Below are 6000 nucleotides of genomic sequence, written 5' to 3' on the forward strand. Positions count from 1 at the left end.
AAAATGATGCGACAGTGATTTAGTAAGAATTGCTAATGAACTCAAAATGATGCTAACAGTAATGGAGTGAACGTTTCGAATACCCTCAAAGTGATGCTGACAGTCATGTAGTAAGAGTTGCTACGAACCTCAAAATAATGCAACAGTAATGTAGTAAAAGTTGCTACGAACCTCAAAATATTGCGACAGTGATGTCGGAAGAATTGCTAATGAACTCAAAATGATGCTAACAGTAATGTAGTGACAGTTGCTAATTAACTCAGTGATGCTTGCAGTCATGTAGTAAGTGTTTCGAACAACCTCAAAGTGATGCTGACAGTCATGTAGTAACAGTTGCTTCTAACCTCAAAATGATGCTAACAGTAATGTAGTGATAGTTGCTAATAAACTCAGTGATGCTTACAGTAATGTAGTAAGTGTTTCGAACAACCTCAAAGTGATGCTGACAGTCATGTACTAAGAGCTGCTACGAACCTCAAAATAATGCGACAGTTATGTAATAAAAGTTGCTACGAACCTCAAAATATTGCGACAGTGATGTCGGAAGAATTGCTAATGATCTCAAAATGATGCGACAGTGATTTAGTAAGAATTGCTAATGAACTCAAAATGATGCTAACAGTAATGGAGTGAACGTTTCGAATAACCTCAAAGTGATGCTGACAATCATGTAGTAAGAGTTGCTACGAACCTCAAAATAATGCGACAGTGATGTCAGAAGAATTGCTAATGATCTCAAACTGATGGGACAGTGATGTCCTAAGAATTGCGAATGAACTCAAAATGATGCGAACAGTAATGTAGTGATGGTTGCTAATAAACTCAGTGATGCTTACAGTAATGTAGTAAGAGTTGGTACGAACATTTAAATAATGCAACAGTAATGTAGTAAGAGTTGCTAGAACGTCAAAATAATGCGACAGTGATGTCAGAAGAATTGCTAATGATCTCAAAATGATGCGACAGTGATGTCGGAAGAATTGCTAATGAAATCAAAATGATGCTAACAGTAATGTAGTGATAGTTGCTCATAAACTCAGTGATGCTTACAGTAATGTAGTAAGAGTTTCGAACAACCTCAAAGTGATGCTGACAGTCATGAAGTAAGAGTTGCTACTAACCTCAATTTAATGCAACAGTGATGTCGTAAGAATTGCGAATAAACTCAAAATGATGCTAAAAGTAATGTAGTGATAGTTGCGAATGAACTCAAAGTGATGCTAACAGTAATGTAGTAAGAGTTGCTACGGACCTTTAAATAATGCGACAGTAATGTAGTAAGAGTTGCTACGAACCTCAAAATAATGCGACAGTGATGTCGGAAGAATTGCTAATGATCTCAAAGTGATGCGACAGTGATGTAGTAAGAATTGCTAATGAAGTCAAAATGACTCTAACAGTGATGTACTTAAAGTTGCTAATCAACTCAGTGATGCTTACAGTAATGCAGTACGTGTTTCCAAAAACCTCAAAGTGATACTGACAGTCATGTAGTAAGAGTTGCTACGAACCTCAAATAATGCGACAGTGATGTTAGAAGAATTTCTAAAGATCTCAAAATGATGCGTAAGTGATTTAGGAAGAATTGCTAATGAAGTCAAAATGATGCTAACAGTAATGGAGTGAACGTTTCGAATAACCTCAAAATGATGCTGACAATCATGTAGTAAGAGTTGCTACGAACCTCAAAATAATGCGACAGTGATGTCGGAAGAATTGCTCAAGATCTCAAAATGATGCGACAGTGATTTAGTAAGAATTGCTAATGAACTCAAAATGATGGTAACTGTAATGGAGTGAAACTTTCGAATAACCTCAAAGTGATGCTGACAGTCATGTAGTAAGAGTTGCTACGAACCTCAAAATAATGCGACAGTAATGTAGTAAGAGTTGCTACGAACCTCAAAATAATGCGACAGTGATGTCGGAAGAATTGCTAATGAACTCAAGATGATGCTAACAGTAATGTAGTGATAGTTGCAAAGAAACTCAGTGATGCTTACAGTAATGTAGTAAGAGTTTCGAACAACCTCAAAGTGATGCTGACAGTCATTTAGTAAGAGTTGCTAATGAACTCAATTTAATGCTACAGTGATGTCGTGAGAATTGCTCAACAACTCAAAATGATGCTAACAGTAATGTAGTGATAGTTGCTAATAAAGTCAAAGTGATGCTGACAGTCATGTAGTAAGAGTTGCTATGAACCTCAAAATAATGTGACAGTGATGTCAGAAGAATTGCTAATGATCTGAAAATGATGCGACAGTGATGTAGTGAAAGTTTCGAATAACCTCAAAATGATGCTGACAGTCACGTAGTAAGAGTTGCTACGAACCTCAAAATAATGCGACAGTAATGTAGTAAGAGTTGCTACGAACCTCAAAATATTGCGACAGTGATGTCGGAAGAATTGCTAATGAACTCAAAATGATGCTTACAGTAATGTAGTAAGTGTTTCGAACAACCTCAAAGTGATGCTGACAGTCATGTTGTAAGAGTTGCTAATGAACTCAATTTAATGCTAAAGTGATGTCTTGAGAATTGCTCAACAACTCAAAATGATGCTAACAGTAATGTACTGATAGTTGCTAATAAACTCAAAGTGATGCTGACAGTTATGTAGTAAGAATTGCTAATGATCTCAAGATGATGCTAAAAGTAATGTAGTGGTAGTTGCTAATCAAGTCAGTGATGCTTACAGTAATGTAGTAAGTGTTTCGAAAAACCTCAAAGTGATGCTGACAGTCATGTAGTAAGAGTTGCTACGAACCTCAAAATAATGTGACAGTGATGTCAGAAGAATTGCGAATGATCTGAAAATGATGCGACAGTGATGTAGTGAAAGTTTCGAATAACCTCAAAGTGATGCTGACAGTCATGTAGTAAGAGTTGCTACGAACCTCAAAATAATGCGACAGTAATGTAGTAAGAGTTGCTACGAACCTCAAAATATTGCGACAGTGATGTCGGAAGAATTGCTAATGAACTCAAAATGATGCTAACAGGAATGGAGTGAAAGTTTCGAATAACCTCAAAGTTATGCTGACAGTCATGTAGTAAGAGTTGCTACGAACCTCAAAATAATGCGACAGTAATGTCGTAAGAGTTGCTACGAACCTCAAAATATTGCGACAGTGATGTCGGAAGAATTGCTAATGAACTCAAAATGATGCTAACAGTAATGGAGTGAAAGTTTCGAATAACCTCAAAGTGATGCTGACAGTCATGTACTAAGAGTTGCTACGAACCTCAAAATAATGCGACAGTTATGGAATAAAAGTTGCTACGAACCTCAAAATATTGCGACAGTGATGTCGGAAGAATTGCTAATGAACTCAAGATGATGCCAACAGTAATGTAGTGATAGTTGCGAAGAAACTCAGTGATGCTGACAGTAATGTAGTAAGAGTTGCTACGAATCTTAAAATAATGCAACAATAATGTAATAAGAGTTGCCACGAAACTCAATATAATGCGTCAGTAATGTAGTAAAAGTTGCTACGAACCTCAAAATATTGCGACAGTGATGTCGGAAGAATTGCTAATGATCTCAAAGTGATGCGACAGTGATGTAGTAAGAATTGCTAATGAAGTCAAAATGACGCTAACAGTGATGTACTTAAAGTTGCTAATCAACTCAGTGATGCTTACAGTAATGCAGTACGTGATTCCAAAAACCTCAAAGTGATGCTGACAGTCATGTAGTAAGAGTTGCTACAAACCTCAAATAATGCGATAGTGATGTTAGAAGAATTTCTAAAGATCTCAAAATGATGCGTAAGTGATTTAGTAAGAATTGGTAATGAAGTCAAAATGATGCTAACAGTAATGGAGTGAACGTTTCGAATAACCTCAAAGTGATGCTGACAATCATGTAGTAAGAGTTGCTACGAACCTCAAAATAATGCGACAGTGATGTCGGAAGAATTGCTCATGAACTCAAAATGATGCTAACAGTAATGTAGTGATAGTTGCTAATCAACTCAGTGATGCTTACAGTAATGTAGTAAGTGTTTCGAACAACCTCAAAGTGATGCTGACAGTCATGTACTCAGAGTTGCTACGAACCTCAAAATAATGCGACAGTGATGTCGGAAGAATTGCTAATGATCTCAAAATGATGCGACAGTGATGTGGTAAGAATTGCTAATGAACTCAAAATGATGCTAACTGTAATGGAGTGAAACTTTCGAATAACCTCAAAGTGATGCTGACAGTCATGTAATAAGTGTTCCTACGAACCTCAAAATAATGCGACAGTAATGTAGTAAGAGTTGCTACGAACCTCAAAATAATGCGACAGTGATGTCGGAAGAATTGCTCATGAACTCAAGATGATGCTAACAGTAATGTAGTGATAGTTGCAAAGAAACTCAGTGATGCTTACAGTAATGTAGTAAGAGTTTCGAAAACCTCAAAGTGATGCTGACAGTCATTTAGTAAGAGGTGCTAATGAACTCAATTTAATGCTACAGTGATGTCGTGAGAATTGCTCAACAACTCAAAATGATGCTAACAGTAATGTAGTGATAGTTGCTAATAAAGTCAAAGTGATGCTGACAGTCATGTAGTAAGAGTTGAAACGAACCTCAAAATAATGTGACAGTGATGTCAGGAGAATTGCTAATGATCTGAAAATGATGCGACAGTGATGTAGTGAAAGTTTCGAATAACCTCAAAATGATGCTGACAGTCATGTAGTAAGAGTTGCTACGAACCTCAAAATAATGCGACAGTAATGTAGTAAGAGTTGCTACGAACCTCAAAATATTGCGACAGTGATGTCGGAAGAATTGCTAATGAACTCAAAATGATGCTTACAGTAATGTAGTAAGTGTTTCGAACAACCTCAAAGTGATGCTGACAGTCATGTTGTAAGAGTTGCTAATGGACTCAGTTTAATGCTAAAGTGATGTCTTGAGAATTGCTCAACAACTCAAAATGATGCTAACAATAATGTACTGATAGTTGCTAATAAACTCAAAGTGATGCTGACAGTTATGTAGTAAGAATTGCTAATAATCTCAAGATGATGCTAACAGTAATGTAGTGGTAGTTGCTAATCAAGTCAGTGATGCTTACAGTAATGTAGTAAGAGTTTCAAACAACCTCAAAGTGAAGCTGACAGTCATTTAGTAAGAGTTGCTACGAACCTCAAAATAATGTGACAGTGATGTCAGAAGAATTGCTAATGATCTGAAAATGATGCGACAGTGATGTAGTAAGAGTTGCTACGAACCTCAAAATAATGCGACAGTAATGTAGTAAGAGTTGCTACGAACCTCAAAGTATTGCGACAGTGATGTCGGAAGAATTGCTAATGAACTCAAAATGATGCTTACAGTAATGTAGTAAGTGTTTCGAACAACCTCAAAGTGATGCTGAACGTCATGTTGTAAGAGTTGCTAATGAACTCAATTTAATGCTAAAGTGATGTCTTGAGAATTGCTCAACAACTCAAAATGATGCTAACAGTAATGTACTGATAGTTGCTAATGAACTCAAAGTGATGCTGACAGTTATGTAGTAAGAATTTCTAATGATCTCAAGATGATGCTAAAAGTAATGTAGTGGTAGCTGCTAATCAAGTCAGTGATGCTTACAGTAATGTAGTAAGTGTTTCGAAGAACCTCAAAGTGATGCTGACAGTCATGTAGTAAGAGTTGCTACGAACCTCAAAATAATGCGACAGTGATGTCAGAAGAATTGCTAAAGATCTCAAAATGATGTGACAGTGATTTATTAAGAATTGCTAATGAACTCAAAATGATGCTAACAGTAATGGAGTGAAGGTTTCGAATAACCTCAAAGTGATGCTGACAGTTATGTCATAAAAGTTGCTACGAACCTCAAAATATTGCGACAGTGATGTCGGAAGAATTGCTAATGAACTCAAGATGATGCCAACAGTAATGTAGTGATAGTTGCGAAGAAACTCAGTGATGCTGACAGTAATGTAGGAAGAGTTGCTACGAACCTTAAAATAATGCAACAATGATG

Source organism: Aulostomus chinensis, chromosome 1 (assembly GCF_037954235.1).
Source record: "Aulostomus chinensis isolate RoL2024-O1b breed Wild chromosome 1, RoL_Achi_v1.0, whole genome shotgun sequence".
NCBI classification, from domain to species: domain Eukaryota; kingdom Metazoa; phylum Chordata; class Actinopteri; order Syngnathiformes; family Aulostomidae; genus Aulostomus; species Aulostomus chinensis.